This window comes from Chionomys nivalis, chromosome 1 (genome assembly GCF_950005125.1).
Source record: "Chionomys nivalis chromosome 1, mChiNiv1.1, whole genome shotgun sequence".
NCBI lineage: Eukaryota > Metazoa > Chordata > Mammalia > Rodentia > Cricetidae > Chionomys > Chionomys nivalis.
In genome coordinates, this window is record NC_080086.1 from 76,440,180 (window position 1) to 76,449,536 (window position 9,357).

Consider the following 9,357-nt stretch of genomic DNA (forward strand, 5'->3'; position numbering starts at 1 on the left):
TTCACCTCTAATAATCCTACTGATTCTCTTAAAAGAAAGTCTGACAATCTGTCCTAAGAGATGCACCTTATGTACCATGAAATTTTAGTTGCAAATGCTTGAAAGCATTAGCTCTCTACTCTACTGGGCACTTTTATACCCTAAAGTAACTTTCTGGAGAATTACTGGGCATATTTCCGTTTTGGACAGATGAACCTATAGCACCTGACTGGAGGCTTCTGCTTTTCTGCCTTCTTTATTAATCAGTATTTTGAAATCTGTTTTTCCAAGTTTCTTTTTTTCCTTTTTAATTCTCACTTGCCCTGATGAAATCCTTCTAAGGATTCTTATGGTCGGCAAAGACAGAAAAACTGCCCTGACAAATATTTCTTCTTCATGATAAATCCCTTTGATTATGGAGGATGTAGTAGTAGACTGTAGAAAACCAGAAGATCAATTCAATTAATAATTAAAAATAAAACAAATCAGTCCAAATTCACCCAACATGGTTGCTTCTTCCTACACTGTTCCATCTCATTAAGCTCTTTTCAAACAACTTCTCGGTGTACTTGGAGGGAATATCGACTTTAGAGTTATTTTCTTCCAATTTTAAAGGGCTCTGGTGATATCATAAACTCCATGGGACAGAATGACCTTCGCCTATATTTTTCTGAAAATGTAATTCCTTGCTAAGTTGGAAGTATGACAGGCAAAATGCATCTAGACAAGTTTTCCCTTGCTGCTGTATGAACACAGAGGAGGATATGAGAACAACTTTTTATCTCTGTGATAAAGGGGGCTGCCTGATATAGCCTATTCAATTCCTTTATATTCGAAGCAATGTTGAGTCACGCTCCATTCTCAAGGGAAATCTAGTCTTTCTGATAATTACCTAGCTGAATTGAAGGGTAGACTGTACCTTCAACTAGTAGAATCAGTGTATGAGTGGTGACTATGGCTTTTTGTAGCAATCATTTAAGAAGAAAATAATTGGACTGCTTGGCAACGTTGAGGCCGCGTTAGGCGGTTCAGGCGTGGGGTGATGGCAGGAGAACTGGTTGACAAAAGGGACCAAGACGTATCACCTAAGGAGGAAAGGAAGAGATCACAGACTCCTGATAGAGAGCGAGATAGAGACTGGGACCAGAAGTCCTCCCCAAAGAAAGCAGCGTAGGTCACGGGATAGGTGGCAAGGAGGTAGCCATTCTCACTCTCGGTCCCGCTCCAAGTCTACAGGGAGAGAACGACACACAAAGAACGAGAGCAAGATAAAGAATGAGAGCGGATTAAGAAGGAGCAGGACAGAGACAAGGATGGACACAGGAGGGACAGGGAACGCAAAAGATCCAGATTGTCTCCTGGTCGAGGAAAAGATTTCAAATCTCGGAAAGACAGAGACTCTAGGAAGAGTGATGAGGATGAAGATAGCGACAGGAAGCCTAAGATCCAGCCACTGTCCCTGGAGGAACTTCTGGCCAAAAAAAAAAGGCTGAGGAAGAAGCTGAAGCTAAGCCCAAGTTCCTCTCCAAAGCAGAGCGGGAAGCTGAAGCTCTGAAGCGAAGGCAGCAGGAAGTGGAAGAGCGTCAGAAGATGCTGGAAGAAGAGAGGAAGAAAAGGAAACAGTACCAGGATTTGGGCAGGAAGATGGTAGAAGGTCCTCAGGAGCAGGAGTGGGTACGGAGAAAGAGGATGGAGCCGAGACCAATGGAAACGAGGATGAGGAAGTGTGCCAGAAGATCCAGGAAGAAAATGATAAGCGCAAGAAGCTGCACGAGATTAAGGAGCGTTATCTGGGTGGCATAAAAAAACAGCACCGAACAAGGCATCTCAACAACCAAAAATTTGTCTTTGAGTGGTATGCATATGAAGACACTTCCATTGACTACAACCCCCTGTACAAAGAACGGCACCAGGTGCAGTTGTTGGGGCAAGGCTTCATTGCAGGCATTGACCTAAAGCAGCAGAGAACAGTCACGTTTCTATGGAGACCTGATGGAAAAGAGGCAAACCCTGGAAGAAAAGGAGCAAGAGGAGGCAAGACTCCATAAACTTCATTAGAAGAAAGCCAAGCAACGCTGGAATGATTGCCATTGTTCCCAGAAGAAGTTAGATGAGATGACAGACAGGGACTAGAGGATCTTCCATGAAGACTATAGCATCACCACCAAAGGTGGCAAGATCCCGAATCCCATCCGGTCCTGGAAATATTCGTCTCTGACCCCACGTATCTTGGAAGTCATCGGTGAGTGTGGCTACCTATCCAGCGTCAGGCCATTCCTATTGGGCTACAGAATCGTGACATAATTGGTGTGACTGAAACCGGCAGTGGCAAGACATCAGCCTTCCTTATCCCATTACTGGTCTGGATCACCACACTTCCCATGATTAACAGGATCGAAGAGTCAGACCAGGGTCCTTATGCCATTATTCTGGCTCCTACCCATGAGTTGGCTCAGCAGATTGAGGAAGAAACCATCAATTTTGGAAAGCCACTAGGTATCCGCACGGTGGCTGTCATTGGTAGCATCTCCAGAGAAGACCAAGGCTTCATGGGTTGTGAGATTGTGATCGCCACCCCAGGACATCTCATTGATGTGCTGGAGAACTGCTACCTGGTGCTGAGCCGCTGTACCTATGTGGTTCTGGATGAGGCGAACGGGATGATTGACATGGGTTTTGAGCCAGACGTGCAAAAGATCCTGAAACACATGCCTTTCAGCAACCAGAAACTGGACACAGATAAGGCTGAGGACCCAGAGAAGATGTTGGTCAACTTTGAGTCAGGAAAACGTAAATACCGCCAAACAGTCATGTTCACAGCTACTATGCCCCCAGCGGTGGAGCATATAGCCAGGAGCTATCTTTGGAGACCTGCTGTGGTGTACATTGGCTCTGCAGGCAAGTCCCATGAGCGAGTGGAACAAAAGGTCTTCCTCGTGTCAGAATGAGAAAAGAGAGCTGGGTGGTGGTGGCGCACACCTTTAATCCCAGCACTTGGGAGGCAGAGGCAGGCGGATCTCTGTGAGTTCGAGACCAACCTGGTCTACAAGAGCTAGTTCCAGGACAGGCTCCAAAACCACGGAGAAACCCTGTCTCGAAAAACAAACAAACAAACAAAAAAATCAGAAAAGAGGAAAAAGCTGCTGGCAATTTTGGAACAAGGTTTTGATCTACCCATCATCATTTTTGTCAACCAGAAGAAGTGTTGTGACCGTGTTGGCCAAGTCTCTTGAGAAGATGGGGTACAATACCTGTACACTGCATGGTGGAAAAGGCCAAGAGCCGCGAGAATTTGCATTATCCAACCTCAAGGCTGGAACCAAGGATATTTTGGTGGCTACAGATGTGGCTGGTCATGGTATTGATATTCAAGATGTGTCTATGGTTGTCAACTATGATATGGCCAAAAATATTGAAGATTACATTCACCGAATTGGCCGCACGGGAAGGGCAGGCAAGAGTGGTGTAGCTATCACCTTCCTCACCAAAGAGGACTCGGCTGTGTTCTATGAACTAAAGCAAGCTATTCTATAGAGCCTGGTGTCATCCTGCCCTCCAGAGCTAGCAAACCACCCCGGTGCCCAGCACAAGCCAGGCAACATCCTCACCAAGAAGCGCAGGGAAGAGACCACCTTTGCTTGACACAACACTTGGTTGGATTGATAAACGTGCTCCGAAGCGGGTGCCTGTCCTTTTAACCCTCACATCCCTCTCCTGGCTCTCATTTTTGGGTATGGGGTTTAGGAAACAATCATATTCCCTGGTCGGGAGGCTGTGAGATGGGCTCCATAGGGACAGGAAGACGGAGGAGCATATTACATCAGGTTTCATTCAGCTCTGCCCCTTTCAGTCTTGTTGCTGTCCTGGTTACTAGGCAGCTGCCTAGCACTGTCCCCCAGCCTGAACAAACACCTGGCCACCTAGAGGTGACTTCCTTCAGCACATGTGTGACTGTACTGCAGTACGTTGTTGCCCTAACTGACCCAGGGGATCTGGCATCATGAGGATTGTGGACATTGGACTCTCTGTCACTCTGACAACAGGTTGAGAGCCTTTAGAGCTGTGCACAGCCCTATGCCACAGGGTGCTTCTCACTCTAGGCATCCTCCGCCCCCTCCCCAACCTGGGAATCTTTTTTAGATATGGGGACTGGGTGAGCTGACTGTGTCCATCATTAAGTCACTGAGTGAAATTTCTGTTTTCTATTCTCTGAGAAGATAAGTTTATATGTTCTGAGAATAAATACATGAATATTTAAAAAAGAAGAAAATAATTGACGTGTCAATATATTTGAAATATGTGTGTGAGATGCTGCTGCAATTTTTTTATGTAGTATCATGCTTCTCTGAGTGATTATTATGGATAATTGAGGTTTTTTTCTCATTATATGACTAATTTTCTGAGAAGAAGCAAGTTAAAGAAGAAAGGGTTTATTATGGCTTAAAGTTTAAGATGTTGCAGTCCACCATGGCAAGATAAGTATGGTGGTGGTAGTGGAAGGTGCTTGGTAACATTGGATCCATTGTCAGGATAAAGAGGCTGTGAACCCTAATGTTCAGCTGGTTTTCTTATTTGTAACTGGTTTCGTTTCTGCTGTCAAGGTCAATCTCAGCTATAGTCAGCTGGAGGTCAGTCTAGGTTACAGGATACTCTATCAAAAACAAACAACAAGGACAACAACTAAACAAAGATTTGTTACTAGATTACCAACCTCCTGATGCAACAAGAAGTGACAGGAGTATGAAACAGGACACATAAATATGGATTTTGATGACTTTGGATTTTTTCTTATTTATTTATTTATACACACCAATACCTGTTGTCCCTCTGTCCTCTCCCATGTTTGATTTTTTCTACCCTATCCACCACCTGCTCCTCAGAGAGGGCAAAACTTCCCCTGGGAAGTCTACTAAATCTGCTAGAATTCAAGGTCACTTTTTGTCGGAGAGAGTGAACATGAGTAAGAATTAAAGTTGAACTCACCAGACATCATACACCTGAGAGGGGAGTCAAGTTAATGGTATGCCAATTGACCTGGGGAACTTTCCCATCAAACCCCCAGTAAGAGAAGTTATATTTCTAGAGATTGGATCCATTAGGAGATTTTTGAGAACTCAGATCTGTTCCACTTAGTAGCTCAGAGGCAGTAGGAATATTTATCACCTATATTTTAGTTTCACATATACAGTGTGATAAATGGCTATGAGTGATGAAATTAAGAAGCTATGGAAACATAGCTGAGAAAAAAGGATTCTGGTGGAGTCACTGTGTCAGAGAAGGAAATTCTGAGACTCCTACAGAATTTGCAACACATTAAAAAGATTTACCTCAAGTTGATACAAAGTTGAAGGAAATGACCAGTTTTTGAAATTAGTTTTTATTCTATTCCATTGCAAAATTTGAATGTCTAAGAACTATGTCCTCCAGCAAGGGTATTAATGTTGCAGAACATATTGAACTAAAACCTTTTATATGACTCAGAGGTTAAGAACACTTGCTGGTTGCAACTAGGTTCAATAGCTAGGTTCTATACCCATCACCCACATTTTGCACACAGTCATCCATAACTCTACTTTCAAGTGATCTTATGTCCTCTACGACCACAGGCTAAATACTCACACACATAAAATAAATACATTGAAACATCAAATCCTTAATGTTAAGAAACAAACAACCCTGAAAAGTATGTACTGTCCCCTTTATGAAGCACCCTGAGGCAAATTCTAGTCACATAAAGGCAAACGAAAATGCCTGTGGTTCAGTTGAGGAGAATTGGAAAGCAAAAAAATCTGGATTCTTATCTGAGCAAAGCTCAATCTGGCTAAAGCAGCCAGTGTCCTAAGAACTGGGACTGAAGTTGTGCACACAACCTCATTGCTTCCAAACAACCTGTATCAAGGACAATTCAGAAGAAAAAAATGCTAATCAATATGCAATTGCACAGATCTCATTTGATACTGATAATATGCAGTAAGCTTGACTATTAGCACTGGAAAAGAAATAAAAAGCAAGCAACATTCCATAAAGTAGGACTATGTTTGAGGTGCTATCCAGAGTTATCTGCATAAATCAAATGAGGTGTTAGGTAATTCTCTACCTATTCATTTCTCATCCCTTATAGTGATACACACACTTAACAAACAGAACATGTCGTCACTTATAATAACTATTCACTTAAATTTTTTTCTAGAAAATAGGACACTCACACCTGTGTTTATTTTTCTCTACTGCATGTATGCTCCCATATGTGTAAGAGCATAGACCTGTATACATTTCCATGTGTGAGCCAATATGTAAAAGACACTGTATGTCTTCATTGTTCACTCTTCACTCTACATATTGAGGGAGGGTCTCTTGCTGAATCTGGTTCTTACCACTTGGTCTAGACTGGTTTACCAGCTAGCTGAGGGAATTTCCCTGTCTCCTGTGGGATGGGAATAAACGTGGGCTCCCACACTGTCCATAGCTTAATCAGGTTCTGGGAGTCTTTTTTTTTAAGTATACATCTATATTTTATTATACTCACACATTTAACCTTAACAGTAATTATTTTATGGATTTTTACATCATTTTTATTTTTAAAAAACAGGCTTTTTTATTTTGCATACTAATGCCAATTCCTACTCCATTCCTGCCTCCTGCTCATTCTACCTTCTTGTCAGCCCAACTCCCCATTCACTTCTCTTAGAGGATAAGGCCTCCCATGGGGAGTCAAAGTCTGTCACATCACACTGAGACAGGACCAATGCTCTTTCCCTGTACCTAAGTTGAGTAAGGTATCCCGCCATAGGGAATGAACTCCAAAAAGCCAGCTCATGCACTAGGGATAAATTCTGATCCCATTTCCAGTTGAAGAGAGGTAGAAATAATAATATGAGCAAAGGGGTCAAGACCATGATAGGAAACCTACAGAAACTGTTGACCTGAACTAATGGCATCTCACTGAATCCAGACTGAGAGCTAGGGATCCTGCATAGGACTGAACTAGGCCATCTGAACGTGGGTGACAGTTGTGTGGCATGGGCAGTTTTGGAATACTGGGAATCTGAACTCCTGTCTTCATAATCCCATTCCAAGAACTTTCCAGGAAGAGTCATCTCACTCATCCCACCTCTCCACACATTTTTCCTTAACAGCCCAATTCGTTTTTTTTATTAAAAATTTCCGCCTCCTCCCGGCCTCCTTTTTCCCTCCCCCTCCACCTCAGTTCCCACTTCCCTTCTCCTTCATTATTCAGTCCAAAGAGCAGTCAGGGTCCCCTGCCCTATGGGAAGTCCAAGGTCCTCCCACCTCCCTCCAGGTCTAGGAAGGTGAACATCCAAACAGGCTAGGCTTCCACAAAGCCAGTACATGCAGTAGGATCAAAACCCAGTGCCATTGTCCTTGGCTTCTCAGCAGTCCTCATTGTCCACCATATTCAGAGAGTCCAGTTTTATCCCATGCTTTTTCAGTCCCAGTCCAGCTGGACTTGGTGAGCTCCCGTTAGATCAGCCCCACCCAATTCTAAAAAGATAAAGCTTTCCTAAAATCTCTGCTTCCACTCTCTGGAGTGAAAGGTGTCTATATAGTTAAAGAAAAGCCTTTAAAAGTCTATAACTTTCTTTTCCTAAAGCTGGTGGTCCCTAGGGACATGTGCTATGCAAACAAGCATGACAGTGGTAGATCTGAATGACAGCATGAGCAGGCTCTCTTTCTCCTTCCCTTGAAAGCTGGTGTGTTTAGCAGTGCCTGGGTATAAATCAACCACACATATCACAAAATGGAAACATTTCAAGTGTCAACAAAAATCAATGTGAGGACAAAATGGTCTATTCTCTGAAAAATAAATGAAAGCTAAGTGGCATTGATCTTGATTATTTTGCTAGTAGCACTCCTAAAACCACAAAGTCACTTCTTCCTTCGTAACTGCCTGGTCTACAAGAAAGCCCAATCATTCCTTAAAAGAGAATTTTAATATGACTTTACTAAAATCTACTTTTCTGACATATATCCAAGATCAATTGCATTTGCATGAATATGTGGTCACTGTGAGCCAAGAAAGAAATAATCTATGTTTTATATACATCTGTTTGTGTGTATGCTGGGCTAGCATGCCACTTAAGAGCTTGATCTTTAGGAAGCAGTAAAGATGCAATAAATCTTGAGAAACAAGCAAGAGTCTTCGTATATTAAGACTATCACCCATATAGTGACCTACTGTGTGACAAGTAATATGTCTTAAATTGGATTACATGTTGATTTTAATGATGTTCTTTTAGAGTCATGCAAAGTGGTCTAAAGGAAGACAATTTTGTTAACACACTGATACTTAAAGATCTCAAGAAGGTCCAAAACAAAGCAAGGATTAAACATTGAGATACAGACCCATTAAGATTTAATGATTTCAGCTGTAATCAGAAATTGAGGAAGAAGCTAGTATTTGATCTTTTAAGTCAGCCATATGTGTTATAAACATGACTGGGCCTTCAGATAAAGAGGAATCAGTAGAGTCCCCTCCTTTTGGTTCTATGTGACACTACAGCAAATGTTTTTAATTGATGTTTTTATTTTTTCAGATTTACTTACATTCATATAATGTGTTTTGATCAAATTCACCCTCCATTCCTTAACAAAGGGCACCATGCAACCTTCTAAAGAAGGGAAGCAACCTATAGTCCTAACCAGCTGTGAAGTCCATGAACCACAACATTGAGCAGCATGGCATAGTAACCCTAAAGATGCAGTAGTGGCATATATAGCATGGGAGTAACCAAGAGGTTTAGAATTGGACTTAAGACCTGCTCAAAGACAGGGAAATCATGCTGTGTACAGGTAACCTAGCCAACTATAAATGTTTAGTGAAATGATTTTTGAAGAACCTACAGTTACCACTTTACCAAACCAGTATATTCCCTAGCTATATATTAAATGATTGTCCTTATATATAACAGAGAATTACAGATTTCATGTTTTATCAAGGAAGAGTCTCTTTGCAACAGAGAGAACATTACAAATTATCACAATCAATCAAAATGCGAGTTATGGAGCCTAGTCCTAACATCACATCTATAAAACAATTCCCACAAGTAAGGTTCAGAGAAAATTGCAGAAGAGGGGGTAGAAGTATTGTAAGAATCAGAGGATCAGGGAGTTTGCCGCTGCAGTATCACCTAGTAATCTCAGAAGTTACTCCCCACAAAATCTCACCAACATGACTACCTATGCATGAGGTGAACAAGGACAACAGCAAACAAGTCAAATTGACCAGGAGAAAGACTACCAGGACCCAATTCTACACAAAGTACTGCAACCAACTAATAAATTCTGATAATGGGACAAATCATCTTCCCAGGAGAACAGTACACTACTAGGTTATCTAATTAGCCCTGAAAACATATA

General features: G+C 42.1%; 1 pseudogene; it reads left to right on the forward strand.

The window, feature by feature from the left end:
* The first annotated feature begins 1,021 nt into the window (after positions 1-1,021).
* Positions 1,022-3,621, forward strand: LOC130885617 (probable ATP-dependent RNA helicase DDX23; annotated as a pseudogene).
* Positions 3,622-9,357: the final 5,736 nt, after the last annotated feature.